We start from the raw sequence: 21,117 nt of genomic DNA, 5'->3' as shown, positions 1-21,117 counted from the left end.
ATTACTGAGTTTATGAAACTGGTACTAGAAACTAGATCTTCTAATTCAGTTTGAAAAGGAATGGAAAAGAAAGAAAGTCAGAGGCATATACATGCTCAAGAGACCAAGGAATGAGAAAACAGAAATGGAGCCAGCAAAAGAGAAAGAGACTGAAAGAGATAAAAAGAGAGACAGAGACATAAATAGGAGAACTGCCACATTCTCTGAACAATTATTGTGTTGCAAGCATTGGGACATGTGCTTTAAAAATTCTATGCACAAACATACAAGACAGAATCATTTTTAACAAACAAGAAGACAAGAAGACCATTTCTAAGAGACAACACAGATCATTTTTCCAACACAGCTGAAATATTTATGATTTGTCTTCATAGTCAATTTAATTCAGAATTAAGAAGATGACTTTTCATAATCCATTGGCATGATCTATTTTTAGCACATTTTAGCAAATATTTTACTATAATTTTAGCAGAAATAACAAGACCAAAACTTATGCTATTGGCTAGCGCATTTTTCTGATATTTCTACTCTAATACTCTCTAAATCCCATTATAAAACCATATCTGAATATATAACCAATAACCACATTTGAAAGAAATGCACTTAGGAAACAATTCATATCTGTTAGTAACAGAAATTATCAATACTTTCTAACATTATTCAATCTAAAAATCATATAATCTAAAATACCATATAATCTAAAATATGAACAATGTTAAAAAATTGTTTTACTATTTATATATAGTGTCTACCCTGTTATATTTTTTACACTTTGGTTAAGAAACAAGGAATCAATGGAAACTTAGGTTTTCCAGTGGCATGTTTTTACCTGATCTTCTCAATTTCTTACTAAGATCAGCTTGAATTGGTTTAGTACTACTTCCACTGGGATAGTTGTAAATAATAATTGGATTCTAATGAATAATGTTAGGGGTCTACAAAAACTCTAAAATTATTTGCAAATGCTCTATGTGTGTGTAAATGCCTAAGGGTAAGGGAATTATTTAAAGGTAAGATCTGTTTTGATGAATGACATATCAGACCACCGATTTTTGTTAATATATTTAAAACTTTAAAGAAGCTAAGTCAAAACTAATTAAAAATAATTTAACTATTAACATTTACCAACTGATTATTTGTTATAAATTCATCTGTGAGTGATTTGTAGGAAGACAAAGATCAGGAACGTTGTTCAACACTCAATAACCATGGTGGAATGAAAGTATTTATTACTAAAACTTTATTCTCTGAATAGGGATTCCATCACAGCTATGCAAATAAATATTTATTACATGGACTTGATTTAGGATATGTAAATATGTCCTGAGTTCAATTTATCTAAGGTATAAAAAATTCATATTAAAAGATAAACATAAAACATATGCATTGGTTCATAAAAGACTGTCTAATAGTTTGTAAATGAGTCACCTACTTTAAGACTGTCATCTGGAGATAAGAAATTATTAAGCCTCTTGAGGATGGTAAATTGTTCTAGTCACTTAAAAAGAAGTTGGTCCTGGAAGGAACACTGAATCCAAGTTTTAGGGTTGTACTTCTTGAAATTGTCAGTAATTATTAAACACACGTAAGAACTGGGTATTTGAACAAGCAGTAAAATTTTAACATTTATTGGAAAATAAAAGTGAAGATGAAACTTACCCTTTGAAAACCTTATGAAGCTATTTTTTCATATATATAAATGCCTTTACAGCTAGACTTTAATATTCATACGTATGATAATCAGCTCTGTTGTTCCTTGTTTCCATTTGTGAAAGACAGTTATGAGAAACACCAAGTTCAAAACAGTGAAAATAATCTACACTATGCCCTTTATAGTAAGATACGATTAAAGTTGTCATAAAATTTGTTATCCAAAGTGGAAAACTTTGAGAGTGAGAGGGAATACTAACAATAATTACACTGGGCTGAAAACAAGAGGCTTTCTGGGACAAACTGCAAAATATGATACCTTCGTTACAAGGAACTTTGAATCCTTCCAATTTACTTCTTTTTCCCAGGAAGACAGTGTCAGGCCATGAAGTACTGAGATGCTGTCTACAGAACAGGTTCGGGATGGCAAAGTGGCTTCAAGAATCACCTCCCGTGACTGATGCTTGGAGCACTGCACTAACTGAAAGGTGTGTTAGGACTCTGAAGGATGGCCCACCAGGATCAATTCTCAGGGGAAGAGGTGGTGCCACGGGTGTGAAGGACTTTCTGATTTTGACGGAGTCTGCTGTTTTACTAGTTCTAACACTGTTTTATTCTTCTCCTGCTTTATTCGTTTATTGCAGAAGTAATAATAGCTATCTACACAATCAAAAAAACTGAACCTGATACCTCAGAACTGTGCCCATTCTACCGATAAGAAAGCCAAGATACTGAGCATTTTAAAAACTTCCCAAGGTTACACAACTGTTAACGGGCACAGCTGGGATCCAGACTCTGGAATTCTAGCTCCAGATACTGTATATTTAACCAGTTTGATAGAATTCCTTTGGGTAGTGCTTGAGATACTTGGAACTCTTGATTACTAATGCCCAAAATAAATTAAAAAATCCAAGTTGGATATTATATGACTACTTATAAATAATGTATATGCCAATTCACTCTACAACTAATAAATTCCTATGATCCGCAAAAAACAAAAAAAACAAAAGGAAATATTTAAGTATGGATAGGACTAGTCCACATGAGAAGAGGCCTTAAAATCATCTAAAATTCGGTATCCATTTTGCTTAAAAGAACCACTTGGTTCACTTTTGTATCCACAGCAAGCAGAAGGACATATTCGGCATATTTTTAGTGCTTACTAAATCACTGTAAAATGAGTGAATGAATAGCTACAGATAAACCTGTGACCTTCTTTCCTCTCCTTTATTCTAATTACTGTCCATAAAAGCCAAGAGGGATAAGAGTAAGGGAGTTGAGGCTGCTCAACAAGCCATAGGTATATTTAATTGGAAATAGCCAAGTAGAATGCCACGGGTGGTGGCTGGAAGTGCCTTGCCTCAAGATGGGGAGTCAGGACATCACCACATTCTGCCTCTAACTAGTGGTCTGGTCTTAAAATCTGATCTAAAAATATGTAAAACTTCTCAGTTTCTCTTATTTTAAAAATAAGAGGAATAAACTAAACCTTTATGATGTCCCTGCAGAATTCTTTCTTCAATCTATTCTGAGGACATTTTAGCAAAAGTTTTCCCCCAATAGTTGTGATATTCCTTACTTACTTCCTATTGAGAATATCTATTTTTTAATTTTTCTGTTAAAACGTATTTGAGAAAGATGTGCATCTGGCAGAAAAAACAAAAGAATGTTACTACTGAAGAGGATTTGTGTTTGAGTGACTGACATTCATGGCTATGTATCAACAGTGGTAATTTAGAGGGGTTAATATGCGTGGTTGATTATTATCCCCTTGTTAGTTAAGGCTATTAAAATTAGCAAACTATGGTCCAAGTCTAATATACTTAATAGAATGAACAGATTTCCTCAATCCATATATTAACAATTGAGAATAACCTGATAACCCCAGAAAATCATTTCCAATTCATACAAAATCTCGAACAAAAAATGTCCCATGTGCTCAGAGAGCAAAATCAACATGTTTTACTTGGTGTCAAGGGAGGAAAATTATACATCTCATACTCTTTTATGAGTTCTAACATATATATTATTTTGCAATTTAAAAATAGAATTTGGTTAAAGGTAATACAAATATGGCTTTTTTTAAAGATTAAAAAGTTGTGACTGCAAGATGCAAATTCACTGTTTAACGGATTACTTCATACAACATTCTGTTAGATTCTATAAAGGGCTCCATTTATAGCGGAGTTGAGCAAGATTTTAATAGTTTAACAATTTAAATTCATACAGTTTGTATATGGTTTCTGTATTTTTTTCTCCTATTTGCATAACTGAGATGCAAGAAATCATCTTGGAAGTATAATGGCTGTGTCCAAAGTTTATATGCTTTAATTTTTAGAGGTATCAACAAATTGCCCTCCAAAATTATTACTTCCATTTACACAGCGGCCATCAAGGAATGGTTGCCCACTTTTTACAAACACCAAACTGAAAGGTGAAAAGTTTTATTCCATTTATTTTATTCTTGGTGAGGGTCCAAATTATTTCAGATGTTGGTTATTCTTTTATAATTATTGCTGAAGACCAATTTCAAGAGAAGAAATACAAAATATCAAAGATAATAAGCAGAATTTTTTTTCCAATCCCAGAATGATTTTACATGTGGGATTGTGTCACTGCTAAAAGAACAGGGTACAACATCATAACTGACCCCATGAATTGTATTGTTAAAACTCAGCCTCCAAATATTGAAGTGACTATTATTGGCTAGATGCAGTTAATTGTGATCTGAAGAGAAAATAACCTCAATGCAACCTCAATGCAATGAACATTCTTACCCAAAGTTACCAATTTTACTTCCAAAAATAACCCAACAAGTGACTGTCTTGTATCTCCCTCTTCATTTTTCTCTAAATGTTCTAAAATGTGGATCTGGGTTCCAACTCTACCTCTGTGGATCAAGATCACCATGGATTCCTCACTTAATCTCTGTAAAGCTTGGTCTTCTAATCTGCAGAATGTAGGGATAATGACAGTTTCTGTCTCGGAGGAATGAAACACAAGAAGGAGATAATGGTTGGAAAGAACTAGGCACATTAAATCATCTCAATAAGTGTTGCTATGACTAAAGTTTGAAAAGCCAACTGATATTTATAGAAGGATAATAATGAATCCTTTACATCCAAGAAAACATTTGTAATAAAAGTTAGAATATGATGAAACTGAAACAAACTGGCTTGAATTTGAATAAAAATGAAGGCTAATGCTGCTCTTTTAAATCATGTTACTCATTCCAGCTCTTTCAGAGGATCTGATTAAAAGATTAGGGAGGGAAGAAGAAATTCTGTGGAAATAAAAGTATTCGATCATATAATAAAACACTACATGTAAGTGTGGATTAATAAAATGCAAAACAAAAAAAGAAATAATTTTGTGAAATACATTTCAACTAACTTGATTTGTTAAATTATTGTTTTGTTTTTACTGTGGTAAGAATACGTAACATGAAATCTAGCCTCTTCAATTTTTAAGCACACAAGACATATTGTCAGGTATAGGTGTGGTGGTGTACAGATCTCTAGACTCACTCATCTTTCATAACTGACACTTACTACCTGTTCAACAGAAACTTCCCATTTCTCCCCTCCCTTAGCCATTCTGCTCTCTACTTTTATGATTCTGACTGTCTTAGATATTTGATGTAAGTGGAGTCAAGTAGTATTTGCCCTTCTGTAACTGCTTAATTTCACTGGGTACAGATCCATCCATGTTGTCACTTATGGCAGAATTTCCTTCTTTTTCAAGGCTGAATAATATTCCATATTCCAGTGTATGTTTACACCAAATTTTCTTTATCTGTACATCTGCAGATGGGCATTTACACTGTTTCCATATCTTGGTTATTGTGACTAATGCTGCAATGAACATGGGAGTGCAGATATCTCTTTGAGATCCTCATTTCAAATCTTTTGAATAAATATCCAGACATACAATTGCTGGATCATATGGTAGTTCTATTTTTTTTATAGCAAGAGAGAGCACATGTGGGGGTGGGGGAGAAGGGCAGAGGAACAGGTAGATAGAGAATCTTAAGCAGGCTCCATGCCCAGTGCAGAGCCCAATGCAGGGCTCGGTCTCACAACCCTGAGATCATGACCTGAGCTGAAATCAAAGAGTTGGATGCTTAGCCAACTGAGGCACCCAGGCATCCCAGTAGTACAATTTTTAATTTTTTAAGGAAACTGCACAATGTTTTCCATAGAGATTATACCTTTTCACATTTTTACCAATAACATACAAAGGTTCCAATTTCTCTACATCTTTGGCAACACTTGCTATCTTTTGTTGGTTTGTTTTTTTTTATAACAGCCATCATAACAGGTGCGAGATAACATCCCACTGTGCTTTTGAATTGCATTTCCCTGCTGATCAGTGATGTTGTATATCTTTTTATACACTTGCTGGTCATTTGTATTTCTTCTTTGGAGAAATGTCCATTCAAGTTCCTTGCCTATGTATTTCTTTATTTATTCATTGCTATTTAATTACAGGAGTACTTTATATATTTTGGATATTAACTCTTTATCAAATGCATTGTTTCAAGTATTTTTTCCCATAGGTTACCTTTTAACTCTGTTGATTATTTGCTTTGCAGTCTAGAAGCTTTTCAGTTTGATGCAGTCCCACTTGCCTACTTTGCTTTTGTTGCTTATGCTTTTGGCATTTTTTTCTAAGAAATCACTGCTAACACTAAGGTCAAGAAGCTTTACTTATATGTTTTCTTATAGGGTTTATACAGTTTCAAATCTTATACTTAAGTCTGTAATGCATTTTTAGTTGATTTTTTATGTATGGTGTAATATAAGGGTTCAATTTAATAAATACAGGAACTGGAGTAGAAAAGCAGTTAAAAATCAACAAAGCTAAGAGTTAATTTTTTGAAGAGAGAAAGAAAACTGACAAATTTTAGCTGGGCTAACTAATAAGAAAAAAGGGAGAACACTCAAATAAGTAAAATAAAAAATCACAACTGGTGCCAGAAAGATAACAAGGAGAAGGGGCTGCTACGAACAATTATATGTCAACAAATTGGATGCCCTAGAAGAAATGGTAAATTCTAGAAATATACAACCTACCAAGATTGAATCAGGAAGAAATAGAAAATCAGAACAGATTAATAACAAGTAAGGAGACTGAATCAATAATCAAAACTCCCAATTAAAAAAAGATGTTTTTACTGCTAAATGTACCAAATTAAAAAAAATAATAATAATGTTGAGACTTTTCAAACTCTTCCCAACAATTAGAGGAATTGAGCACTCCAAAACTCATCTTCTGAGGCCAGCATTATCCTATTACCAAAGCCAGGCAGATACTACACAAGAAACCTGTAAGCCAAGATCCCTGATAAATACAGATACAAAATCCCTGAGAAGTATTAACAAACTGAATTCAACAGAACATTAAAAGGACCATGTGCCATGCTTAAGTAGAATCTATCCCTGGATGAAGGATGGTTCAAGATACACAGATCAATTAATGTGATATATCACATTAAAAAATGAAGAGTAAAAATCATGTGATCATCTCAATAAAATGCAGAAAAAGCATCTGAGAAAATTCAATATCCTTTCATGATAAAAACTTTCAACATTCTAGGTACACAAGGAATTTAGTTCAATATAACAAAGGCCATATATAACATGTTCACTGCTAACATCACACTTACCTTTTAAAAACTGAAAGCTTTTCCTCTAAAGATCAACAAAAATGAAAGGATTCCCATTCTTGCTGCTTTTATTCAGGACAGAACTGTAAGTCATAGCCAAGGCAATGAGGCAAGAAAAAGAAATAAAGGGCATCCAAGTCACAGGGGATGAAGTAAAATTATGTTTGCTGACGACATGTTCTTATATGTAGAAAAACCTAAATGATCCACAAAAAAGCTGAGAGAATAATAAACAAGTATAAAAAATATGCAGGATAAAAAAATCAACATGCAAAAAGAAAATCAGTCATGTTTCCATATATTAACAATAAACTATGCAAAAAGGAAATTATGAAAATAATCCCACTATACAGTAGCATCAAAAAAAACAAAACAAAACTTTGGAACAAAAACTCAAGCAAGGACCTGAAAGACTTGTATGCTGAACACTACCAAAATTGATGAAAGACATTTTAACGACACCTAAACTTTTTTAAAATATCAGCATTTCACCAGTAATAATTGAAGCTGTTGTTAAAAACAAATGCCTTTTCTTTTATTTAAATATGTTTATTATTATCCTTAATGGCTAGTTTAGTATTAGCAGAACTGATGATTCTAGGAAAAAAGTAAAATTAATTTACATTAAAAGTAAAATAATGAAGAGTCTAACGATACGGAAACAGAAAAGGAACTCATAAAAAAAAAAAACCTTTAAAAAGACTCCAGTTACAAAGTGTATTTAAAATTATCCATTCTGAAAACCCAAATGTCAAAATGTAATTAGACTATAGTTTATTTGTGGAAGCAGAATTAACTGACTCTAAGAATAAACTTCTAACAGATTTTCTTTTTGTATATAATTATACATTTTCAGAAGATTAATGACAAATCTGCGGAGGCAGGTCATGTGGCTAGGTGTTTTCTTTGCAATGTAGACTACGACTGAATCATTTCAATAAAATGTCAGTTACAAGGGCAAGGATGAGTTACCTAAAAAGTACTGTATAGCCACCATTTTGGAAGTTCACATATATCAATGATATTTAATTATAATAAGCATCACAACAGTCTGAAAATGCGCATGAAAAAGTCATCTGAGAGAAAGTTACTCAAGATAACAAAGCAAGTGAGCAAGAGAGGGAGCACCCAAACGCATCTCTGAAGTTAGAAGGCACTAGAACGTAGGCATACACATGGGCTTTAAAATCAGACATGAGACATGAAATTTATACAATTAAAATTTCATTTTAAATTTCACTGAATCCTAAATTACTACTCTTCTGTACCCTAATCTTCATTCCCAGTTCTATTTCTAGACTTTTTTTGGTCAATCTCTAACCCCACACAAACTGAATGAAGCTTCAAGTTTCTTCCTGAGAAAAGTGATAGTTAACATATTTAACAATTTCCAGGGCCTCATCACTACCCAATCAGAACATACATCAGGTAAAAGAAACCAGACCCTGTGAACAGACACCTGATGGATGAATTCAGTACTGCTCCAAGGCATTTTGGTCCTGGCTTTTCCTATTTCCTCCATGCATATTTCCCATGACAGCCACTCTGTTTACGTACCAGGCTGAACCTCATCTACCATTTACATACACACTGGGGACAGGGAATGCCAAGAAGGATTGGCAGCTTTAAAATAACACCTTAAAAGATTAAAAAAAAAAGGATAGACGAGGGGTGCCTGGCTGGCTCAGTCAGTAGAGCATGCGAATTTTGACTTCCGCGTCGTGAGTTCGGGCCCCACATTGAGTACAGAGATGACTTAAAGTAAAAAGAAAGATGGTTTTCTTGATATGCATCTCCAATTTAGAAAATTAACAAATACACACTCAATTGAAAAACTAAGATAAAAAGAGAATGATTTAACTAAAAATATCTTAGATTGGACTCAACTAAAAATATCTAAGTAGAACTATACTTGGTAAAGACAAATATGTTTATTTTCCATACAGGGTTAAATGACCAAAGTTAGCATACTAAGAAAAACATTTACCACCCACTTCAAAGTAAACACTGAAATTAAGAGGTGAAGCTTCCAAAAGATAAGACATTTGCATAACACATTACATAATACATTACTTGGGGTAAATGTATTGTGGTTTTTATACCCAGAATATACGAATTGAAATGTTTTTAGTCTGAACTGCAGTCTATGCAATATGCCAGGTGTTCTTCATGTGCTACTTATATTCTTCTCTTAGTAACCCTATATTAAGGTTATTACTAGTCCCCATTTTACAGCTGAAGAAACTGAAGTCCAGAGAGTCTAAATAACTTCCCTAGGGATTAAGTGGCACATACACCGCATGCTTTTTCTTTACATTCTGCATTGCAGGGAGAACTGTTCCTAGACAGGAACTACTGTTCATATCCCAAAGGAGTGGGAGGAAAAGAACAATTACTACTGGAAAATATAACTGCAGAGAGATCTAATTTCTGAGGGTTTCATCTGGCTAAAACAATGAGTCCCCAAAAGAATAAACACAGAAACATCTTCACCTACAAATAAACTTTATGTTAAACTATTTACTCAATAATTGAACCATTCTCTTTAGGATCCAAAGCTTTCCCTCTTCCTCATCCCAACATGTTACTGAAATTGATGGCACTAAAATCACTGGATTCCAAAAGCTGAAAAACTGAAGGACGTGTCATTATAAAATGACATATTTATATGCTGAAAGAGGGCTGAAGAGAGTTACATGCACGTGTTTCTGGGAACTGTGGTATCTATGGGAAATCCTGCATTTTGCAGTACGTGGTCAAAGAAATACACAGTGCCTCCAGAGCAAAATAGGCCACTTCCAAAGATAAGATTATTCCATCTTCGTCCCTTTCCTCTCTTTGGATTTTTGTTTCTTTTTAGGTTACAGAACTCCAGTAATTAAAAATATTATCAGCTTCATGGGCAAAATCTTTGAGCCAGAACTTTCTTTGGGTTCATTCTCTCTGAGCTCAAAATCTCATGAATCCAGTTAATGGCCTTTAGAGAATGTTGTACTTGAAATGCTTCTGGTGTGTTCTGGAGAGTAACATGGTTTCCAAGCTGTACTGATAAAAGGTTGGGCATTAAGAAGGAAGGCAGCCTACCATAACTGTCCCATAACTGGCATATGTGCAGCATGTCCTTGCTTTCAAGCTTTAAAATGCTTTAAAACCAAGTAAAACACTAAGCCTACGTCCCACTTGCATCTGTTGCATAACCAAACTACTGGTCTTTTGGCCTTCTTAGAGCACATCACCTACTGTAAACTGAAATATTGAGGAGAGCGCTTTTCAGTCTCCATTTAACTGTCATTCTTTGAAATATTTTCTGTTGCCTACCCAATTTCCTTCTACCCTGCCGAATGCTGGGTGACAGAGCCAGATGCTGGCTGAGTAAATGAGTGACCTTGGGTTCTGCCAGCCAAGGTCTGGAGTAATCAGCTATCGCCTGAAAAGAGCTGGACTGTCAGGATCAATATAAGGAGCAGAGTGGAAATCTGAAAGCAAAGAAGGGAGCTTCACCTGCTGGACAGGGCCTATTCAAAAGGACCAGAGAATAACAGTCATAAATCCCAGAGCCAAGAGGTTAGTGATGGGGAGAACAAGTGAAAATAAAAGAAGTCAAGGAATAGCTTAGATTGGTTCTGTGCAATTTCACCAGAAAAAAATAATTGGATTTACCAACTCCCCTTTTGGGATTCTCAGGGGATTTAACTCAAGTAAAGGGTCCGGTTTTGGTTGAACACCCCCTTCCTTGGCATGTGTTCCAGAGCTTTCCTGCCTCTCCCTGGAAGGAATGTGAGGTATGTGAAGAGCTCTCAGAGTTACCATGGCTGTCTTTAAGGCCTTTCTTTCCAGTATTGAGACTGGTTTTGGTGCAGATGGGGCCCAACGTGTTCCCCACTACAGATTCTGGTTGCTGTCATGGGCTACTGGAGATGGATTAAGTGGTGTGGAAACATGAAACCATGAGCATTCTAACAGAGATGTTAAAGAATGGGCAAGAAGATGCAAGAGCCAGTAGAGGGTACCAGCAATTTGGTCTGGTTTACACGAAACAACTCATTTTTCACTACTGATGCTTCAGGTCATATAATATAGAAGTAAAGAGCCTACAGAGCCTGGACCTTGTATGAGTTGAAAGGTTTTAAGTTTCTCCAAAGCATCCTGATGCTTTCAATCTATGACAGGGTAAAAGCCAAGAATCCAATGTTAACTACACAGAATTTCCAAATCATACTTCCACTCTTCTCTCCCTTTACACACACTTGATTTAGAGATGAGGGTTCAATAGATGATAGACATGACTAAGCCAAGCCTCAGCCCATTTACTCACAAGTTGACAATAATGGACCCCACTACTGGGGTTGTGATCACAGCTTATAGGTAGTGGCTACATAATCATTAAGATTATCACCAATTTTAAGAATTGTGGGGTAGGCTGGTTTCTATTAATGGAACTGGAAATACTGGGGGTAGAGAAAAAAAAGGCTCATGGAAGCCATTTGCTAACCGAGGGTATGATCTGAAAGCCAGAGGAATTTCAGCTTTTTAAGGAGACTCTCATCTCTTGGAAGTACCGAAAGTGCTGAAAATCAGACCAAGATATTAAAGTCACAACAGAATTGCAGAGGGGATGGATGCCTGGGTGTCTCAATCGTTAAGCGTCTGCCTTCGGCTCAAGTCATGATCCCAGGGTCCTGGGATCGAGCCCCGCATCGGGCTCCCTACTCGGCAGGAAGCCTGCTTCTCCCTCTCCTGCTCCCTCTGCTTGTGTTCCCTCCCTCGCTGTGTCTCTGTCAAATAAAAAATAAATAAAATCTTTAAAAAAAGAATTGCAGAGGGGACTGAAAGCATCATTTCAATTCAGTCATTTGTCAAATTCAGATCCTTGATAGGAAAAGGAGAAAACGAAGAAATCTAAGATGGGATTATTTGTTAGATGAGCATGAAAATCCTGAATCCTCAAATTCTCTGAATCTTATGCCTTAGTAGGAGTAGCCTCATTTCATCCCCTGATCAACATGTTCCTGACTGGAAATCAGGAAATGGCTTCAGATGAAGCTGAAGCCTCTGATAATAATATTTGTTTTCTTCTAGATCTGCCCCAGCTCTCCTCATTGCCCCTAAGCAAATAATGTCATGTCTTCGCATAGCTGAAGTGGTAAAATAAAGCCCCTTCTCCGGGAAAAAATGGCTTACATGCCAAAGAAATCTGAGTACTTGACTAAGTCATACAGGCAGGAACCAAGGGGGATACACATGAGTGGATCTTACAGAGCTGGACCGGAGCGCGAGGCAGAGTATCAGGTAGGACAAGGAAGATCTATCTATCTTGAGTCCACTCACTCACAAACTGATAGTGTCTGACAACATCTGGAACAAGTCCTATCTGCTGCTATGACTCCTTGAAGCTGTATACAACGCTGACCTACCAGAAACAAGCAGAGATGCTAGATTCTCCCAGGACAGACGTGAGAAAGGCGTCAGCAGACAGATGTAGCAATGGAAGGCTAAGATATGGTGTAAATTTGGAGCAGATAATCTCTCTGATTTGATCTTTACACATCTGAAAAAGAGACATAATAATACCCTAGATTAGACTACACACTGCTTGACAGCAGAACCTGTTTTAATTCACTCATATTTCTTGCTCCTTACAGGATATCACAAACATTTCTTGATTGAGCAAATAAAGGAACAGGCTTTACTGTGGGGATTCAAGCGGCACAATATACATATATACATCAAATATCTGACACATACAAAGCACTCACTACATCAAAGATTTCCCTTCTCCACATGCTTTCTTTTAAATCTGCTTCATATCTCTCCATTCCACTCTCTGCAAAGAGAATCGCATGTTCTGCCCTCTTTAGGACAGTTTTTATCTTCTGCCATGTCTATTAGAAGGGATCTGTTAATCCCTATCTGTTCCTCCATTACCCACAGAGCTGGCTGTTACAATTTGTTTCTCAATCTAAGAGCTAATCATGCTAGCACTTGCTTTCCACCTACTCGAGGACAAGCCAAAAATTCTTTCCCCTAGAAAACAATGTCCTTTACTAGTATGGCAGAAACTGTATGGGCTAAGAGTCAGCAAATGCTTAGCGAATGGCTGCTAAGGAGTAGTTATTAAATTTAATCTCTTAAACTCATTCCTTTGTCTGCAGACGTTGTGTACAAATACTTAATGTAGAGAAACGGCTAGAGTGAAGACTAGAAGAGATAAAATGTGGGAAGCACCTGGGACAGGATGGGCACCGGATGAGCTCTAAGTACACACGTACTGTTCTCTTTAGCTGTTATCTCCTGCCATCTGCCCGTCAGCTCAAGGTGGGAATCACCCCAAGTATTTCATTTTGAGAAACTGAGTTAATGATAAGACCATCCAAACCAATCCCAAGTTAGGGTCAATAAAATAACTGCTTCTAGGTGTTGTCCCTACTGCTTTTCTTTTAGACTGTCCCAAATCCCTTCTTCTCCCAGAAAATTCTTCCATTTCATCTGAGCTCACCCCCCAGATGCTCTGTGTGAAAGCAGTATCTTCCCCTTCCCGATTCTAGAAAATGTGCTGCTTAACTTCACTGTAATACTGATCCCGCTGTAACTGCCTGTACCGTTGCCATCTGTCCCTAGACTCTGTGCTCTTGGGGGCAGATACCACTGAGTTTTTCCCGGATCCCTCCCAAACCTAAGCAGATTCTGGTGACCATGCTTGTGCCCGATAAACAAATGGCTGCGACTCAGCGAATGAAGGGAAAAGTCCAGATTTCATCAATTAAAAAAAAAAGTTTTAAATATTTAATGACAAAGATCTATCCAGGTAAAACCTCTGTGTAAAACATCAAGTATTCTCTATAAAATAATCAAAAGAAATTAATACCATGAAATAGGAGAGCATCATATTAGAAGTTCCGGTAAATAAACTGCTTAGGTTCTCCAGACACTAATGAAAGGTTCCCCCAAAACCTTGTGAAAAATCCAGCATTCTATAAAAGTGAAGGAAGAGTAAATGGCAAAAATTAAGAAAACAATAGTAGATGGGAAGCTTTAAAATGGTTTATTTTAAAATATTTATGTTTGCCACTTTCTAACATGAGCGTTACTGTCTCTTGCTGTATCAGTACCTCTTGTCCGTATGTTCGCATTTTGGTTAACAGGTCCCCTGTGAAAGGAACTAAGACGAGAAGCAGGAGTTGAAGACTGGGAGTTACTGTCTGCACCGAGTCCCAGTCCAGGAGTAAGGTGGAAAAATAAGAAAAAGAAAAAGAACAAGTATCAACTGAAATGATATACATCATTATCCCATGAAGTTTTTGCTGCCACCTGCTCAGCAAGCTTTTGTGGAGTTGGACAGTTGTGAAGAGACACGCTTCATTTGACAGGTGGAATAAATTCGGCGCCTGAGTTATTATGTGGGACCGTCAATATGAAGATGGTAAAAGGCACTTTGGGGATTCAGTGAGATGTGCGCTTATTAAAAATTATACGAAGGATCCTGACACAGAGAAAGTCAATGGGCCTCTTCAGATCCGTGCATGATAAAGAACATCCGAGATGTAAAGAAAAATTTAGTTCAAAGTAAAGGAAGCAGATTCCAAGTGATTGAAATGTTACCCATTTAACAAAATATACAAATGGAGCCTTCCAGGCTCTTAAATGGTTAACTCCTACAAGTCTGGGCACTTTGTCTGATAGACTAGAGGTGGCTTTCCACAGTACCTCTGGGAAATAGACTTAATGCAGTATTTTAAGTAATAATAAGAACAGTAGCATAAGAAGATGAAATATCCTAAACTTGCTTTCCAGAGTCTCACAGAGGAGGGGAAAAAAAGGGGTGGGGATGGGGAATTAAACACAAAAATACACATAGGAACTGCATGTTTTCCTTTCTGATCCATCTCAATTCCAGGAGCAATAACTGGGTTGGTACCATGATTAAAACATACGGACAAAAGTAGATCAGTGTACTCTCCTGTCCTTCAAATAATGATAAAATTGTGATTTTGATTAGAACTATCTGAGCATATTATACAGGCTGCACTTTGATATTTGTCATCATTTTAGGAAACATTGCCTACATGATGTGGGTGCTGAACTCTGCTCTGCGAACCACCTCAGCTATCAGATTCTCCTTATATATGGGGTCTTACATTATTTTCTGATCGAAGTAAACCAACGAAAGAATAAAAGCCTTTGTTTTTTGTTTTATTTCCAATGAACTCTACATTAAAAACATGCATAGAAATCTCTCCGGCAACAAGGTCCTTTCCTGACTGACATTCAAGGATCGACTCTTTCCATAAATCCACTGCTCAATAAATCCATCCAGAACAGACATTTACATCCCCTCCCCTTCACTTCTGGTGGGAACTAATCTCAATCATTGTCTTCAGATTCTAAGCCTTTTAGAGAAGGTACTTAATTTTTTTTTTTTTTTTGCTTCCTAAAAGCTGTTAAGACCTCCATCTGCAGCTTCACACACAATAAATAACTTACATCATCATTTGAAGTCTGTTTGTAACGCTAATAAGCCTTGAGGCATGTCTCCTGAATTGCAATCTAATCTGAAGCAGATGAATTGAGCTCTAGAATGTACAATGTGTACCTGCCCATTGTGAAGATACAAACTGAATTACCCTGGGCTATTTATTTTTAGAAAAGCATTATCAGTAAAAGTAAAAATGACAAACCACTCCATTTTAAAGAGAGAAGACCACCTATGACCTTTAGTCATTCTTACCTATTTGGGCTTGTGTGAGGAGCCCTGGTGTTCTACACATCAGTGATACGATGAGGGATAATATGCCTAACTGCTACAGAATCCATAACCACAGGTAACCATCAACACTCACTAAAGTGTGTGCTGGAACCCAAGACATTGCTGGTTCCCTTAAAGAACTGTGGATATACAAAATCCCGAAGCAAACCCAGTATGCCATCAAACTCTGCCCAAACTTGTATTTAAACTGTAATTCTGGATCGCTGAGAAAATTGGGCTCCACAACCTATGCCCAGGACGGTTAACTGTCATAGATTCCTTCCCTCCCACTCCCCCCCAATCTAGAGCAGGGCTACCTACTACCTATAAGCCTTTTGGGTCTTCCATTCTCTCATGATATTTAAATAAGAGAATTGGTTCTCATGAGTTCCCTAGGAAAATACACAGCTTCTGACCCAAGTATGAAGGATTTTTGGGAGATATACCCAAGTTCACAAAGAATTACAGGGTACCAATGATTTCATGGTGTCTCATAACATATCCTTCCTTCCCTGAGCCTGCCAAACTGAGGAACTCATAGATTCCAATCGGAATCAAGTCATGTATTTCCATGCAGAGCACTTCATGTGTACAGACATAAGTAGAATAAGGGAAGAAAATCTTTTGGCAGTTTCTCTATTAAGGTAATGAGCCGTGCTTCTGAAAATGTAGAAGGCATTGTGATTCTTCACTATTTAAAGTAAGAGGACAATTTCTAGTGCAGGCATTAAAAGTTTCCAGACCTGCAGTCTTCAGATCACTGCCAGATTGGTTTACTTGTCTCAATCTTTTGCATAAACGTAAAGTGGGTAAGTTTCCATTTTCTTCTTTCAACCTTGCTTTTGGATCCTACTGAACTATACTACCCATCCTCCATGGAATTCTGAGCCCAGCTCTCTAGTTACGTTAGGTTTAAAAAAAAAAAAAAAAAAGTGTAATCTGTTTAAAACTTCTAATCTCATATCCAAGGGAAAACTCTACAGCATTCATGCTCCCTTTTCCAGATGCTTGCTTTTCTAGGTGGTTGAGAACGGGAAGGATGAGAAAGGGTGGAAGTCTCTTTACTCGGTTTCAGACCACTGCTCTTAGAGGAGGCCACTGCTCTTAGAACATGTCCTCTGTACAGCCAGCACTCAAATACAAGCTCCCTCATGGGAAGCACGGTTGGCTTCCCCTGAAATGCACTAGGAGATGGCAGACCTACAAAATTTCCTGACATGGGCTATGTGGATCCAGCTTAAACTCCCCCATTTGTGGCTGGTCACATATAGCCCCTCTCTACTGGGGTTGTTTCTCCAGTGAGCAGCCCACGTGGGTGGGATCCTGGCACTAGGACTCATCTGAGCTGTTTCCTTACATCTGCTGCCTAGAGAAACTAAGCCTGAATCACAACCAATCCCTCTGCCATCTCCCTCCATTCTCTGTCCACACTCCCCTTGGAACTGGGCCAGATCTAAGCATATCCTCAAAGAGAAATCACATCCTAATTTCCCCTTCTTTCAGAAGTCCCCAAATGTTCAGAACCAGTTTTCCTAGTATTCTATTTTCCCAATCGGCTTCAAGGAAAGCAAAGAACCATCTCCCCTTCTACGGACTGGAGAAAAAAAATCTCTCAGCAATAATCCTCTCCAGGGCACAGACTCACGAATCTTTCCCCAGGTCCTTTTCCCTGCAAATCAAGCCCCCTCCTTCTCCTAAATACACTCACGGGAAGTGGTGGGGTCACAGGAGCACCCATCTGTTGCTCATACACAGAAGTCTTTACACCCAGTTTCTGACTGCTGTGACCTCTTTAGAGTGAAGGAAGACTTATTTTCACATTTGGGTCCTGGTTGCCAATTCTAGGCATGTGGAAGAGCCCCCAAAAGCCTGTTACCTAGGTCTTAGGAAGAAAGACATTTCCACCCTCCCCCATGGCCACACCTCATAACTGACCTCCCCAGTGGTAAGAATAGTTCTGTCTGGACTCATCTCAGCAGCACAGCATATAGAACAATTCCCAGTCTGATTTTAAATTAAAATTTTGTATCAACGAAGGCACTGCATACACTGTTTTGTTCCACTTAATTAAAACTACATTAACTGGGTTTCCAGATTATTAACAATCTCTGTGCTCTATCCCTCTGAGAGCAATAGCCACAGGGTCGTCATGACACAGAACACTGAGCTGGGGTCTAGAGAACATGTAGTAAATCTTGGCATTAAGCCTTTGCCTACGAAGCCGGTCATTTTGTTTTATTTTTTTAAAACCTGCAAATTACAAAGATCTACGTGAAACTGGTTGGACCAACCCCTCTTCCCTGCTAAAACAAAGGAAAGAATTGGGTTTTAGGCACCATTCTTCTCAGATGGCTCAAACAGAGCCATTCAATGATTATGTTGTGGCACTTTATAATAAAAGCAATTGTAGGTCTTCAGAACGAATCAAAACGGTCCTTAGCACAACAGTCAGATGTTTTTTCATCAATAAGTAGAATAAAAGCTATAAAAAGAGAAAGCATTTTTATTTTTCAAGCAATATGATATTGTGCTGTATTTAAAAAAAAGAAAAATCCATAGATATTACAAAGATATTTTGAAAGAGGACTGATAGATCGTACTGGCAGAAACTGGGGACTAGCAGTAGAGCCTTCACGAGTGGACGTTCCTCCCACTTGTGGGAGCCCAAGTCAGCTGTCTCCGCTTCTTCCCTGCACACTGGCACACATTTTTCTTTTTGAGATGTATGTTGCGTAAGGATGTCAAAGTTAAGGGCACCGTTTATATATAGCACAGTCACATAACTGTACTGCCTCACAGGTACCAGTGCAGAGACAGGTGCAAGGATTCTGAATCTCCCCGATGAAGTCTAGAGCTAGAAGAGGAGGATCCCGCCTACACATCCAGGACCCGCACGTGCAGCCACGCACACACTCCAACAGAGACTGTGCACGCACTCTTCAGCACACCTGCGCATGGGAGTAAGCCCTGCCCCTACCACACCCTTTGTGAATTCTCAAGTGGCTCTTCTCTCCCAAACCTGAAATGTGTGTCTTCGCCGTGGGGAGATGAAAGGGAACGTGCACAGCCAGCTATGGAGAGCAAGTACTTTGTAGAAGTCTTGTCTGATCTTTAAAGGTCCAATGCATCTGCTCTAACCATGGATTTTAAAAGGGCTTTTATATATGAGATGATCTTTCACATAAACTAAATATTATCAGGTAAACCCCTGAGCTCGTTTCCTCGACCTAGTAAGTGAGTCATAGTACGTATTCATTCAGATTTTGCAACAGCATACAAGTTTTTCTTTCTTTTTCCTTTTATTTGTTTATTTTTTTGAGTTAGATGGGAAGTACTTCTGTTTAAGTGTTGCAATGATACTCTATGCAGAGACTTAGCAAAGTTTATGCTTCAGGAAGCCTGGTCTGCAGGATACTAGAAAAACAAGTGTTCCAGATTCCTTCAGGAAATGGGGATGCATACAGTTTTCTGAAGAAGGAGATCTGTGGTACCAAAGATGAGGTTCAGAGAATTTAAGGGGAGCCAGCAAAAACAGACTCGTGGAGACTGGAGTGATATTGTAGAGATACTTGCACACACTCCCAGGGAACTTTATTTTTGTAATTGGTCTACTATCAAAATTCTCTAAGGCCTGAGTTTCTCAGATATTTTTCTACCTTTCTGAATATATGGTGCCAATATCCTCTGAGTTTTCTACATTCACACTGGGATCCCAGAATGAGGCCTTTGGCCTGTGTTCTTTGCGCTATGATTTTATCCAGGTTTAGGGTTTTCACTACACCACCACATGCTGATAAATCTTCTAAGCTCGAATATACACATTCCACCACTGCTGGATTCATCTATGTGGGATGTCCTAAAAAAAAATTCACACGTCAACCTATCCACGTTCATATTTATCATCTTTCAGCCAAAATCTTCCTTAGTTTTATATTTACATATAGTCTCTGGTTTAGTCCTTAATCCTCCAATGCTGCCCATAAACACTTTAAATGAATGAATTAATCAGAGTCAGTAATGGCTTCTCTAAATTGATTGTATGAACTGAAGTATCTTCCATGTTCACCCAAAAGCATCAAGTGATTTGAGTGTATAGACCTAACTCCAAAAATTCAAAAGATAAAATACCCTAACAGGGCTCCTTCCATGAAGACCTTCATGGCTCTTCCTGTTCCTCTACCACCCTGTCTCTCACAGTCTATACACAGCTAGGAAAATAAAAATGACAATTTGTGTGTCCTACTGTATTACTTCATATACAAAAAGTGTAGAACCGACCACACTATAACATGGTTGGTTACAAATGTATCTTTCTTACTATCATTTGAGCTTCCTGGGTGCAAAGACTGTACTTATTTTTTTTTTTAATTTTTTTAAAAAATGTTTATTTTTTTTCAAAGAAAAACGGCAATAGCCAATTGGAAACCTACTTATTCTTCAACTCCAATTTTGTTCTTTAAATTCAGAAGTGACTTACTGATTTACTATTTTAAACAAACCCCCCCCTTTCCCCTTTAAATGTTTACCATCTACTCGTGCTGAATCCTTCCAAGGAGATTGCTCCAGCGTATTATCTCCAGGTCCTCGCTTTGCTCCTTTTACCAAAAAAATGCAAAACACAATTCCATCGTGCATCTTAAAGGCTCCAATCGTCAAAAACAGGAAAAAAAAAAAATCTTTGGAATAGCCAATTAAGTTGAATAAAAAAAAAAAAATCCACACGAATGCGGTTTGGTTGGGGCAGGAATCCACTCCTATGTTCCTGGTAATCTGATCCCGCTCCATGAACCCTTGTAATTCATCCTCCCTATCCTATCCACATTATGATTTGAATCCAATGATCCAGCGCCAAGGACTGGGATCCAGTGAGCCCTCTCCAATCCAAACCTTTATAACCAGCAAAACCAAAAAAGAGGAGGCAAAATGTTAGATAGTGTAATCAAAAAAGTTTTCTGGGGAATGATGAGTTATGTCTGTCATCAGTTTAACGATAAAGACTGTACTTATTTAGTTTTATTTTATCTGTGCCTGACACAGCTGGCACTTGTATTTTTGG

General features: G+C 37.4%; 1 long non-coding RNA gene across 1 annotated transcript in view; it reads right to left on the bottom strand.

Moving 5' to 3' along the window:
• Positions 1 to 12,734: 12,734 nt before the first annotated feature.
• LOC141370269 (uncharacterized) overlaps positions 12,735 to 21,117 on the bottom strand; it is an 89,159-nt gene continuing 80,776 nt past the window's right edge. The window contains exon 3 of the long non-coding RNA XR_012374169.1: positions 12,735 to 12,866. This is a non-coding gene — a long non-coding RNA (uncharacterized lncRNA). The remainder of the gene's footprint in view (positions 12,867 to 21,117) is intronic.

The sequence above is a fragment of the Callorhinus ursinus genome, unplaced genomic scaffold, assembly GCF_003265705.2.
Source record: "Callorhinus ursinus isolate GAN/ISIS: 27379988/994484 unplaced genomic scaffold, GSC_fseal_2.0 scaffold30, whole genome shotgun sequence".
NCBI classification, from domain to species: domain Eukaryota; kingdom Metazoa; phylum Chordata; class Mammalia; order Carnivora; family Otariidae; genus Callorhinus; species Callorhinus ursinus.
The sequence above is the reverse complement of the archived record's forward strand: the minus strand, read 5'-3'. Positions and strand labels throughout refer to the sequence as shown.